The 14,685-nt window shown below is 41.0% G+C and overlaps 1 protein-coding gene across 1 annotated transcript in view; it reads right to left on the bottom strand.

Moving 5' to 3' along the window:
• PPP1R21 (protein phosphatase 1 regulatory subunit 21) overlaps window positions 1-14,685 on the bottom strand; it is a 557,069-nt gene that overhangs the window by 192,787 nt on the left and 349,597 nt on the right. The gene's annotated exons all lie outside the window — the stretch shown is intronic.

The following is a 14,685-nucleotide window of genomic DNA, read 5'->3' as shown; positions in this document are numbered from 1 at the left end:
TGTAATCCCTGCACCACTGGTTCAGCATACAGAGCTGAAGAGGTCGCATGTGAAAACGAGCAAAGGGGATCGCGTCCGATGCTGCAGTCATAAGACCTAGAATTTCCATGCATAAAGCTACCGAAGGGAATGATTGTGACTGAAGGTTTCGACAAGCTGATATCAATTTTAGATGTCTCTTGTCCGTTAGTGACAGAGTCATGGACACTGAATCTATCTGGAAACCTAAAAAGGTTACCCTTGTCTGAGGAATCAATTAACTTTTTGGTAAATTGATCCTCCAACAATGATCTTGAAGAAACAACACAAGTCGATTCGTATGAGATTCTGCTAAATGTGAAGACTGAGCAAGTACCAAGATATCGTCAAAATAAGGAAATACCACAATACCCTGTTCTCTGATTACAGACAGAAGGGCACCGAGAACCTTTGTAAAAATTCTTGGAGCTGTAGCTAGGCCAAACGGTAGAGCCACAAACTGGTAATGCTTGTCTAGGAAAGAGAATCTCAGAAACTGAAAGTGATCTGGATGAATCGGAATATGCAGATATGCATCCTGTAAATCTATTGTGGACATATAATGCTCTTGCTGAACAAAAGGCAGGATAGTCCTTATAGTTACCATCTTGAATGTTGGTATCCTTACATAACGATTCAATATTTTTAGATCCAGAACTGGTCTGAAGGAATTCTCCTTCTTTGGTACAATGAAGAGATTTGAATAAAACCCCAGCCCCTGTTCCAGAACTGGAACTGGCATAATTACTCCAGCCAACTCTAGATCTGAAACACATTTCAGAAATGCTTGAGCCTTCGCTAGGTTTACTGGGACACGGGAAAGAAAAAATCTCTTTGCAGGAGGCCTTATCTTGAAGCCAATTCTGTACCCTTCTGAAACAATGTTCTGAATCCAGAGATTGTGAACGGAATTGAACCAAATTTCTTAGAAAAAACGTAATCTGCCCCCTACCAGCTGAGCTGGAATGAGGGCCGCACCTTCATGTGGACTTGGGAGCTGGCTTTGGTTTTCTAAAAGGCTTGGATTTATTCCAGACTGGAGATGGTTTCCAAACTGATACCGCTCCTGAGAAATGAAGGATCAGGCTTTTGTTCCTTGTTGTGACGAAAGGAACGAAAACGATTATTAGACCTAAATTTACCTTTAGATTTTTTATCCTGTGGTAAAAAAGTTCCTTTCCCTCCAGTAACAGTTGAGATAATAGAATCCAACTGAGAACCAAATAATTTATTACCCTGGAAAGAAAGGGAAAGCAGAGTAGACTTAGAAGACATATCAGCATTCCAAGTTTTAAGCCATAAAGCTCTTCTAGCTAAAATAGCTAGAGACATATACCTGACATCAACTCTAATGATATCAAAGATGGCATCACAAATAAAATTATTAGTATGTTGTAGAAGAATAATAATGCTATGAGAATTATGATCTGTTACTTGTTGCGCTAAAGCTTCTAACCAAAAAGTTGATGCTGCAGCAACATCCGCTAAAGATATAGCAGGTCTAAGAAGATTACCTGAACACAAGTAAGCTTTTCTTAGAAAGGATTCAATTTTCCTATCTAAAGGATCCTTAAAGGAAGTACCATCTGCCGTAGGAATAGTAGTACGCTTAGCAAGAGTAGAGATAGCCCCATCAACCTTAGGGATTTTGTCCCAAAATTCTAATCTGTCAGATGGCACAGGATATAATTGCTTAAAACGTTTAGAAGGAGTAAAAGAATTACCCAAATTATTCCATTCCCTGGAAATTACTTCAGAAATAGCACCAGGGACAGGAAACACTTCTGGAATAACTACAGGAGATTTAAAAACCTTATCTAAACGTTTAGATTTAGTATCAAGAGGACTAGAATCCTCAATTTCTAATGCAATTAGGACTTCTTTAAGTAAAGAACGAATAAATTCCATTTTAAATAAATATGAAGATTTATCAGCATCAACCTCTGAGACAGAATCCTCTGAATCAGAAGAACCAATATCAGTATCAGAATGATGATGTTCATTTAAAAATTCATCTGAAAAATGAGAAGTTTTAAAAGACTTTTTACGTTTACTAGAAGGAGGAATAACAGACATAGCCTTCTTAATGGATTTAGAAACAAAATCTCTTATGTTATCAGGAACACTCTGAATATTAGATGTTGACGGAACAGCAACAGGTAATGTAACAGTACTAAAGGAAATATTATCTGCATTAGCAAGTTTGTCATGACAAACAGTACAAACAACAGCTGGAGGAACAGATACCAAAAGTTTACAGCAGATACACTTAGCTTTGGTAGCTCCAGCACCAGGCAGCGATTTTCCAGAAGTATCTTCTGACTCAGCTTAAACGTGGGACATCTTGCAATATGTAATAGAAAAAACAACATATAAAGCAAAATTGATCAAATTCCTTAAATGACAGTTTCAGGAATGGGAAAAAAATGCCAGTGAATAAGCTTCTAGCAACCAGAAGCACAAAATAATGAGACTTAAATAATGTGGAGACAATAGTGACGCCCATATTTTTTAAGCGCCAAAAAAGATGCCCACATTATTTGGCGCCTAAATGCTTTTGGCGCCAAAAATGACGCCACATCCGGAACGCCGACACTTTTGGCGCAAAAAACGTCAAAAATGACGCAACTTCCAGCGACACGTATGACGCCGGAAACAGAAAAAAATTTTGCGCCAAAAAAGTCAGCACCAAGAGTGACGCAATAAAATGAAGCATTTTCAGCCCCCGCGAGCCTAACAGCCCACAGGGAAAAGTCAAATCTTTAAGGTAAGAAAAAAATGATTTATTCATATGCATTATCCCAAATATGAAACTGACTGTCTGAAATAAGGAACGTTGAACATCCTGAGTCAAGGCAAATAAATGTTTGAATACATATATTTAGAACTTTATATAAAAGTGCCCAACCATAGCTTAGAGTGTCACAGAAAATAAGACTTACTTACCCCAGGACACTCATCTACATGTAGTAGAAAGCCAAACCAGTACTGAAACGAGAATCAGTAGAGGAAATGGTATATATAAGAGTATATCGTCGATCTGAAAAGGGAGGTAAGAGATGAATCTCTACGACCGATAACAGAGAACCTATGAAATAGACCCCGTAGAAGGAGATCACTGCATTCAAATAGGCAATACTCTCCTCACATCCCTCTGACATTCACTGCACGCTGAGAGGAAAACCGGGCTCCAACCTGCTGCGGAGCGCATATCAACGTAGAATCTAGCACAAACTTACTTTACCACCTCCATAGGAGGCAAAGTTTGTAAAACTGATTTGTGGGTGTGGTGAGGGGTGTATTTATAGGCATTTTGAGGTTTGGGAAACTTTGCCCCTCCTGGTAGGAATGTATATCCCATACGTCACTAGCTCATGGACTCTTGCTAATTACATGAAAGAAAACCTCTGGAGTAACCACAGGAGGTTTCTGAACAGAATTGAAACGTTTACTAGATTTAATATCAAGAGGACTAGCTTCCTCAATATCCAAAGTAATCAACACCTCTTTTAACAAGGAACGAATATACTCCATCTTAAAGAGATAAGTAGATTTGTCAGTGTCAATATCTGAGGTAGGATCTAATGAATCAGATAGATCCTCATCAGAGGAAGATAAATCAGTATGTTGTCCGTCATTTGAAATTTCATCAACTTTATGAGAAGTTTTAAAAGACCTTTTACGTTTATTAGAAGGCGGGATAGCAGACAAAGCCTTCTGAATCGCATCAGCAATAAAATATTTTATATTCACAGGGATAGCATGTACATTAGATGTTGAAGGAATAACAGGTATTGTATTAGTACTGATGGATACATTCTCTGCATGTAAAAGCTTATCATGACAACTGTTACATACTACCGCTGGATATATAACCTCCGCTAACTTACAACAGATACACTTTATATTTGGTAGAACTGTTATCAGGCAGCAGGAATCCAACAGTGGTTTCGGAGACAGGATCAGATTGAGACATCTTGCAAATGTAAGAGAAAAAACAACATATAAAGCAAAATGATCAAATGTCCTTATATGGCAGTTTCAGGAATGGGAAAAAAAATCAAAATAGCATAGCCCTCAGAGCATATAAAAAGGCAAGAGGCATATAGGAAGTGGGGTTTAAATAAATAAATTATTTTGCGCCAAGTATGACGCGCAGCACAAAATGAAATTTTTTGGCACTAACAACATCCGGAAATTACGCAACTCGCAACCTTGTGCAAAAAATCTGGAGTTAGCTAAGACGCCGGAAATGGCGAATTTGCGCCACCGAACGTACCTTCGCACCAAACAAATTCTCGCGCCAAGAATAATGCAATAAATATTAGCATTTTGCAGCCTCGCGAGCCTAATTTTGCCCGCGAAAATTAATGAAAACAGTCAATTTTGAAGAAAAGACTATACCCCAGGTAAGAAAAAATAACTCCCTAAATATGTTTTCCCAATTTTGAAACTAATAGTCTGCAAAAGGAAATATACATAAATCTGACTCATGGCAAATATAAGTACAATACATATATTAAGAACTTTACATTAATACATAAAGTGCCAAATCATAGCTGAGGGTGTCTTAAGTAATGAATACTTACCGAAAGACACCCATCCACATATAGCAGATAGCCAAACCAGTACTGAAACAGTTATCAGAAGAGGTAATGAGATATGAGAGTAGATCGTCGATCTGAAAAGGAAGGTAGGAGATGAATCTCTACGACCGATAACAGAGAACCTATGAAAAGATTTCCCGCAAAGAAAACCATAGAATTCAATAGGTGATACTCCCTTCACATCCCTCTGACATTCACTGTACTCTGAGAGGAATCGGGCTTCAAAATGCTGAGAAGCGCATATCACAGAAGAAAATGAAGAACAAACTTACTTCACCACCTCCATAGGGAGGTAAAGTTTGTAAAACTGAATTGTGGGTGTGGTGAATGGTGTATTTATAGGCATTTTGAGGTTTGGGAAACATTTCCCCACCGGGTAGGATGGTATATCCCATACGTCACTAGCTCATGGACTCTTGCCAATTACATAAAATAAATCAAAGCATAACATTTGCTTAAACCCCACTGTTAAATAATCCCCCCAGGAGATATTAACCCATATTTCTATTAAGATAAAAGAAGAAACAATGTGACCCTGTCTTCTAACACTTTCAACATATGTAAAAATTGAAACGATCTTACTAGAATCCATGCTGTGGAACAGAAACACAGCCTCTCAAGTGTGACAGTCTTGTAGCATCGCTCTTGACATGGACTTGAGTGAGAAAAACAAGCAGGCAGTGAAACTCGTCAACACTTATTGCTTAGGAGCTGTTAGCAGGCAGTCTGGATGGTTTCGCAGAAAGACTCTCCCTGCATCTCCAGACTCTAACTTTCGTCAATGCTCTCATTAAGAGGCTGACAAGACTACTTAAAACTCCAGTCCCATATCGATGGGCAGATACCCCTCCTAAGGAACTACTCCGAAATCTTCTGACACTTCTCCGCCATCCTCCTGTGACTAAAGGCAAAGAATGACTGGGGGATGGGGGAAGTGGGAGAGGTATTTAAGCCTTTGGCTGGGGTGTCTTTGCCTCCTCCTGGTGGCCAGGTTTAGTATTTCCCAACAGTAAGGAATGATGCCGTGGACTCTACTTATATTAAGAAGGAAATAGATTTTTTTTTATCTTTAAATAGATCCTACACAACTTTACATTTATGTGTTTTTTCTCTCAGCACATGAAGACTGACTAAACAAGCTAAGCATACACAAGTATCATACGCTTTTTTAATGCCGTGCGCATGCAGGTGGCCACATGTATGAGATCACTGACCTAGATATGCAAAAGTACCTTGGTCAGACAGACTCTGAGGAAGGAATATAATGAGTATTAAAGAAAAAAAAATCACACACACACTTGACACATAGCAGCAGGAAGGACAGAGTATAAAGAGGAAGGGTACGGACACAAAGAATTCTGGGAGGTTTCTATGTACAACATAAAGACAAAATACTATATACCCAATAACATTTCATTATGACTTTAGGGGGCCCAGTAACCCCTTACCTGTCAAACAAGGCATGCTATATATTTCAATGCAAAGCAATAGAACCCACTCTAGAGGCTAAACATTGGATAAATATCATGATATATATATAAATATGTATTATTTATTAATAAAAAGATAAATGCATACAGCTAGACAAGCAGTTAATGACAATGGACGTACCTGGTACGTCAGTTGTCTAACAGAGTGCTGGAAGTGATCACAATCGCTTCCAGCAGCTCTGAGGGTATTGCAGTGATGCCTCAATATGGAGGCATCCTGCAATACCCCTTTACAAGCCTCCGATGCAGAGAGAGCCACTTTGTGGCCCTCTCTGCACCGGTAGTGATGGTGCCGTTTTCCGGGTGGGAGCGAGCGCGCGCGTGCACGTGAACAGTGTGCGTGCACGGTGCGTGTGCACGAGGTGCACGTGCATGTGCACGTGCACGCGCGCATAAGCCACACTGACATCAATGAGGGCAAAAAGCCAGGAAAAGGTAAAAATTTTTTTTTTCAAATATAAATGGATCTGGGAGGGGGAGGGGGGTGGGTTTATTGTGGGGGTATTGTGGAGGGGCTGCTACACTACAGAAAGAGTTAATTGAAAAATAAAATAAAAATACTTTGTTTTTTGGGGCCAAAGTGGGTACTGGCAGACAGCTGCCAGTACCCAAGATGGCGGTAATTAGGTAGGGGAGAGGGTTAGAGAGCTGGAGGGGGGATCAGGGAGGTTGGGGCTAAGGCAGGGGTCCATCCCAGCTAAAATATTTTATTATTTTTATTAAAAAAAAAAAAAAAACCCTCTTATTTAGTACTGGCAGACTTTCTGCCAGTACTTAAGATGGTGGTAACAATTGTGGGGTGGGGGAGGGAAGAGAGCTGTTTGGGAGGGATCAGGGGGTGGGATGTGTAAGGTGGGAGGCTGATCTCTAAAATTAACCCTGCAAGCTCCCTAAAAGCTACCTAATTTAACCCCTTCACTGCTGGGCATAATTCACGTGTGGTGTGCAGCAGAATTTAGCGGCCTTCTAATTACCAAAAAGCAACGCCAAAGCCATATAAGTCTGCTATTTCTGAACAAAGGGTATCCAAGAGAAGCTTTTACAATAATTTCTGCCATAATAGCACAAGCTGTTTGTAAATTATTTCAGTGAGAAACCTAAAATTGTGAAAAATGTAAAGTTTTTTTTTTATTTGCTCGCATTTGGCGGTGAAATGGTGGCATAAAATATACCAAAATGGGCCTAGATCAATACTTGGGGTTGTCTACTACACTACACTAAAGCTAATATTAACCCTACAAGCTCCCTAATTAACCCCTTCACTCCTGGGCATAAAACACGTGTGGTGCGCAGCGGCATTTAGCTGCCTTCTAATTACCAAAAAGCATCCCCAAAGCCATATAAGTCTGTTATTTCTGAAAAAAGGGGATCCCAGAGAAGCATTTACAACCATTTGTGCCATAATTGCAGAAGCTGTTTGTAAATAATTTCAGTGGGAAATCTAAAGTTTGTGACAAAATTTATGAAATAGTTAACTTTTTTTTTTTTTATCGCATTTGGCGGTGAAATGGTGGCATGAAATATACCAAAATGGGCCTAGATCAATACTTTGGGATGTCTTCTAAAAAAAAAATATATACATGTCAATGGATATTCAGGTATTCCTGACAGATATCAGGGTTCCAATGTAACTAGCGCTAATTTTGAAAAAAAGTGGTTTGGAAATAGCAAAGTGCTACTTGTATTTATTGCTCCATAAATTGCAAAAAAAGCAAAGAATGTGTAAACATTGGTTATTTCTAAACTCAGGACAAAATTTAGAAACTATTTAGCATGGGTGTTTTTTGGTGGTTGTAGATATGTAACAGAGTTAGAAAAAGCGTGTTTTTTTCCATTTTTTCCTCATATTTTATCTTTTTTTTTTAGTAAATTATAAGATATGATGAAAATAATGGTATCTTTAGAAAGTCCATTTTATGGCGAGAAAAACGGTATATAATGAGTAAGAGGAAAATTACAGCTAAACACAAACACTGCAGAAATGTAAAAATAGCCATTGTCATTAAGGGTAAGAAAATTGAAAAATGGTCCGGTCATTAAGGGGTTAAGGACACAAATATATTATTCTAAGGCTAATTCTAATTTTAGCAATTAATGGCTTCGCCTTTCCTATGCTGGAAAGATTAACTTTACTCTAAATATCACCAGGCTGAAAAATAATTCTGCTGCAGACATGTAGCTGGTGAGAATGTTCAGCACAGACTGTCAGTAGTATCGGCTGCATCCTTAAAGGGACAGTCTAGGCCAAAATAAACTTTCATGATTCAGATAGAGCATGTAATTTTAAACAATTTTCCAATTTACTTTTATCACCAATTTTGCTTTGTTCTCTTGGTATTCTAAGTTGAAAGCTTCACCTTGGAGGTTCATATGCTAATTTCTTAGACCTTGAAGGCCACCTCTTTTCAGAATGCATTTTAACAGTTTTTCACCACTAGAGGGTGTTAGTTCACGTATTTCATATAGATAACACTGTGTTCGTGCAAGTGAAGATATTTGGGAGCAGGCACTGATTGGCTAGACTGCAAGTCTGTCAAAAGAACTGAAATAAAGGGGCAGTTTGCAGAGGCTTAGATACAAGATAATCACAGAGGTTAAAAGTATATTATTATAACTGTGTTGGTTATGCAAAACTGGGGAATGGGTAATAAAGGGATTATCTATCTTTTAAAACAATAAAAATTCTGGTGTAGACTGTCCCTTTAAGATATAAATATTTAATGGTCGATGCTGCAGGATCTATAAATATAATGCTTTAGTCAGAAAAGCTAAAAAGTTATTCCTGCTTCTATAAAGCAGAGACACAAACTGTGGCAGGGGATGCAGCTTCTACAATTTCAGTCTATAAAAAGTGAGAGCTAGGCAGCTGCTTAGAGGCTCCTTTGCTCTAAGTGAAACCTGTCTGACTATTCAAATGAATCCAATACTTTTTATTTCATTTAATTTCCTATTAACAAACTGCAGTTGGTATTTTCAAGCTTAAAGGGACAGGAAAGCCCAAAATGTTCTCTTTCATGATTTGGATAAAACGTGCAATTGTAAACAACTTTTCAATTTACTTCCATTATCAAATTTGCTTTGTTCTCATGTTATCCTTTGCTGAAGGCACAGCTTTGCACTACTGGCAGCAAGATGAACACATCTAGTCAGCCAATCACAAGAGACAAATGTGTGCAGGCGCCAATTAGCAGCAGCTCCCACTAGTGTAGCATATGTGCATATTCTTATTCAACAAGGGATACCAAGAAAACGAAGCACATTTGAAAATAGAAGTGAATTTCTTAAAAACAGAATTTATGTTTACCTGATAAATTACTTTCTCCAACGGTGTGTCCGGTCCACGGCGTCATCCTTACTTGTGGGATATTCTCTTCCCCAACAGGAAATGGCAAAGAGCCCAGCAAAGCTGGTCACATGATCCCTCCTAGGCTCCGCCTACCCCAGTCATTCGACCGACGTTAAGGAGGAATATTTGCATAGGAGAAACCATATGGTACCGTGGTGACTGTAGTTAAAGAAAATAAAATATCAGACCTGATTAAAAAAACCAGGGCGGGCCGTGGACCGGACACACCGTTGGAGAAAGTAATTTATCAGGTAAACATAAATTCTGTTTTCTCCAACATAGGTGTGTCCGGTCCACGGCGTCATCCTTACTTGTGGGAACCAATACCAAAGCTTTAGGACACGGATGAAGGGAGGGAGCAAATCAGGTCACCTAAATGGAAGGCACCACGGCTTGCAAAACCTTTCTCCCAAAAATAGCCTCAGAAGAAGCAAAAGTATCAAACTTGTAAAATTTGGTAAAAGTGTGCAGTGAAGACCAAGTCGCTGCCCTACATATCTGATCAACAGAAGCCTCGTTCTTGAAGGCCCATGTGGAAGCCACAGCCCTAGTGGAATGAGCTGTGATTCTTTCGGGAGGCTGCCGTCCTGCAGTCTCGTAAGCCAATCTGATGATGCTTTTAATCCAAAAGGAGAGAGAGGTAGACGTTGCTTTTTGACCTCTCCTTTTACCGGAGTAAACAACAAACAAGGAAGATGTTTGTCTAAAATCCTTTGTAGCATCTAAATAGAATTTTAGAGCGCGAACAACATCCAAATTGTGCAACAAACGTTCCTTCTTTGAAACTGGTTTCGGACACAGAGAAGGTACGATAATCTCCTGGTTAATGTTTTTGTTAGAAACAACTTTTGGAAGAAAACCAGGTTTAGTACGTAAAACCACCTTATCTGCATGGAACACCAGATAAGGAGGAGAACACTGCAGAGCAGATAATTCTGAAACTCTTCTAGCAGAAGAAATTGCAACTAAAAACAAAACTTTCCAAGATAATAACTTAATATCAACGGAATGTAAGGGTTCAAACGGAACCCCCTGAAGAACTGAAAGAACTAAATTGAGACTCCAAGGAGGAGTCAAAGGTTTGTAAACAGGCTTAATTCTAACCAGAGCCTGAACAAAAGCTTGAACATCTGGCACAGCTGCCAGCTTTTTGTGAAGTAACACAGACAAGGCAGAAATCTGTCCCTTCAGGGAACTTGCAGATAATCCTTTTTCTAATCCGTCTTGAAGGAAGGATAAAATCTTAGGAATCTTAACCTTGTCCCAAGGGAATCCTTTAGATTCACACCAACAGATATACTTTTTCCAAATCTTGTGGTAAATCTTTCTAGTTACAGGCTTTCTGGCCTGAACAAGAGTATCAATAACAGAATCTGAGAATCCTCGCTTCGATAGAATCAAGCGTTCAATCTCCAAGCAGTCAGCTGGAGTGAAACCAGATTCGGATGTTCGAACGGACCCTGAACAAGAAGGTCTCGTCTCAAAGGTAGCTTCCAAGGTGGAGCCGATGACATATTCACCAGATCTGCATACCAAGTCCTGCGTGGCCACGCAGGAGCTATCAAGATCACCGACGCCCTCTCCTGATTGATCCTGGCTACCAGCCTGGGGATGAGAGGAAACGGCGGGAACACATAAGCTAGTTTGAAGGTCCAAGGTGCTACTAGTGCATCCACTAGAGCCGCCTTGGGATCCCTGGATCTGGACCCGTAGCAAGGAACTTTGCAGTTCTGACGAGAGGCCATTAGATCCATGTCTGGAATGCCCCACCGCTGGGTGACTTGGGCAAAGATTTCCGGATGGAGTTCCCACTCCCCCGGATGCAAAGTCTGACGACTCAGAAAATCCGCTTCCCAATTTTCCACTCCTGGGATGTGGATAGCAGACAGGTGGCAGGAGTGAGACTCCGCCCATAGAATGATTTTGGTCACTTCTTCCATCGCTAGGGAACTCCTTGTTCCCCCCTGATGGTTGATGTACGCAACAGTCGTCATGTTGTCTGATTGAAACCGTATGAACTTGGTCCTCGCTAGCTGAGGCCAAGCCTTGAGAGCATTGAATATCGCTCTCAGCTCCAGAATATTTATCGGTAGAAGAGATTCTTCCCGAGACCAAAGACCCTGAGCTTTCAGGGATCCCCAGACCGCGCCCCAGCCCATCAGACTGGCGTCGGTCGTGACAATGACCCACTCTGGTCTGCGGAACGTCATCCCTTGTGACAGATTGTCCAGGGACAGCCACCAACGGAGTGAGTCTCTGGTCCTCTGATTTACTTGTATCTTCGGAGACAAGTCTGTATAGTCCCCATTCCACTGACTGAGCATGCACAGTTGTAATGGTCTTAGATGAATGCGCGCAAAAGGAACTATGTCCATTGCCGCTACCATCAACCCGATCACTTCCATGCACTGAGCTATGGAAGGAAGAGGAACGGAATGAAGTATCCGACAAGAGTCTAGAAGTTTTGTTTTTCTGGCCTCTGTTAGAAAGATCCTCATTTCTAAGGAGTCTATAATTGTTCCCAAGAAGGGAACCCTTGTTGACGGGGATAGAGAACTCTTTTCCACGTTCACTTTCCAGCCGTGAGATCTGAGAAAGGCCAGGACGATGTCCGTGTGAGCCTTTGCTTGAGGAAGGGACGACGCTTGAATCAGAATGTCGTCCAGGTAAGGTACTACTGCAATGCCCCTTGGTCTTAGCACCGCTAGAAGGGACCCTAGTACCTTTGTGAAAATCCTTGGAGCAGTGGCTAATCCGAAAGGAAGCGCCACGAACTGGTAATGTTTGTCCAGGAATGCGAACCTTAGGAACCGATGATGTTCCTTGTGGATAGGAATATGTAGATACGCATCCTTTAAATCCACCGTGGTCATGAATTGACCTTCCTGGATGGAAGGAAGAATAGTTCGAATGGTTTCCATCTTGAACGATGGAACCTTGAGAAACTTGTTTAAGATCTTGAGATCTAAGATTGGTCTGAACGTTCCCTCTTTTTTGGGAACTATGAACAGATTGGAGTAGAACCCTATCCCTTGTTCTCTTAGTGGAACAGGATGAATCACTCCCATTTTTAACAGGTCTTCTACACAATGTAAGAACGCCTGTCTTTTTATGTGGTCTGAAGACAACTGAGACCTGTGGAACCTCCCCCTTGGGGGAAGTCCCTTGAATTCCAGAAGATAACCCTGGGAGACTATTTCTAGCGCCCAAGGATCCAGAACATCTCTTGCCCAAGCCTGAGCGAAGAGAGAGAGTCTGCCCCCCACCAGATCCGGTCCCGGATCGGGGGCCAATATTTCATGCTGTCTTGGTAGCAGTGGCAGGTTTCTTGGCCTGCTTTCCCTTATTCCAGCCTTGCATTGGTCTCCAAGCTGGCTTGGCTTGAGAAGTATTACCCTCTTGCTTAGAGGACGTAGCACTTTGGGCTGGTCCGTTTTTACGAAAGGGACGAAAATTAGGTCTATTTTTCGCCTTGAAAGGCCGATCCTGAGGAAGGGCGTGGCCCTTACCCCCAGTGATATCAGAGATAATCTCTTTCAAGTCAGGGCCAAACAGCGTTTTCCCCTTGAAAGGAATGTTTAGTAGCTTGTTCTTGGAAGACGCATCAGCCGACCAAGATTTCAACCAAAGCGCTCTGCGCGCCACAATAGCAAACCCAGAATTCTTAGCCGCTAACCTAGCCAATTGCAAAGTGGCGTCTAGGGTGAAAGAATTAGCCAATTTGAGAGCATTGATTCTGTCCATAATCTCCTCATAAGGAGGAGAATCACTATCGAGCGCCTTTATCAGCTCATCAAACCAGAAACATGCGGCTGTAGTGACAGGGACAATGCATGAAATTGGTTGTAGAAGGTAACCCTGCTGAACAAACATCTTTTTAAGCAAACCTTCTAATTTTTTATCCATAGGATCTTTGAAAGCACAACTATCCTCTATGGGTATAGTGGTGCGTTTGTTTAAAGTAGAAACCGCTCCCTCGACCTTGGGGACTGTCTGCCATAAGTCCTTTCTGGGGTCGACCATAGGAAACAATTTTTTAAATATGGGGGGAGGGACGAAAGGAATACCGGGCCTTTCCCATTCTTTATTAACAATGTCCGCCACCCGCTTGGGTATAGGAAAAGCTTCTGGGAGCCCCGGCACCTCTAGGAACTTGTCCATTTTACATAGTTTCTCTGGGATGACCAACTTTTCACAATCATCCAGAGTGGATAATACCTCCTTAAGCAGAATGCGGAGATGTTCCAACTTAAATTTAAATGCAATTACATCAGGTTCAGCCTGTTGAGAAATGTTCCCTGAATCAGTAATTTCTCCCTCAGACAAAACCTCCCTGGCCCCCTCAGATTGGGTTAGGGGCCCTTCAGAGATATTAATATCAGCGTCGTCATGCTCTTCAGTAACTAAAACAGAGCAGCCACGCTTACGCTGACAAGGGTTCATTTTGGCTAAAATGTTTTTGACAGAATTATCCATTACAGCCGTTAATTGTTGCATAGTAAGGAGTATTGGCGCGCTAGATGTACTAGGGGCCTCCTGAGTGGGCAAGACTCGTGTAGACGAAGGAGGGAATGATGCAGTACCATGCTTACTCCCCTCACTTGAGGAATCATCTTGGGCATCATTGTCATTATCACATAAATCACATTTATTTAAATGAACAGGAATTCTGGCTTCCCCACATTCAGAACACAGTCTATCTGGTAGTTCAGACATGTTAAACAGGCATAAACTTGATAATAAAGTACAAAAAACGTTTTAAAATAAAACCGTTACTGTCACTTTAAATTTTAAACTGAACACACTTTATTACTGCAATTGCGAAAAAACATGAAGGAATTGTACAAAATTCACCAAATTTTCACCACAGTGTCTTAAAGCCTTAAAAGTATTGCACACCAAATTTGGAAGCTTTAACCCTTAAAATAACGGAACCGGAGCCGTTTTAACACTTTAACCCCTTACAGTCCCTGGTATCTGCTTTGCTGAGACCCAACCAAACCCAAAGGGGAATACGATACCAAATGACGCCTTCAGAAAGTCTTTTCTAAGTATCAGAGCTCCTCTCACATGCGACTGCATGCCATGCTTCTCAAAAACAAGTGCGCCACACCGGCGCGAAAATGAGGCTCTGCTTATGCTTTGGGAAAGCCCCTAAGAAATAAGGTGTCTAATACAGTGCCTGCCGATATTATAATATCAATATACCCAGATAAAATGATTC

This window comes from Bombina bombina, chromosome 4 (genome assembly GCF_027579735.1).
Source record: "Bombina bombina isolate aBomBom1 chromosome 4, aBomBom1.pri, whole genome shotgun sequence".
Lineage (NCBI taxonomy): Eukaryota > Metazoa > Chordata > Amphibia > Anura > Bombinatoridae > Bombina > Bombina bombina.
Note: the sequence above shows the minus strand (reverse complement) of the source record. Positions and strands in the feature narration are given on the sequence as shown.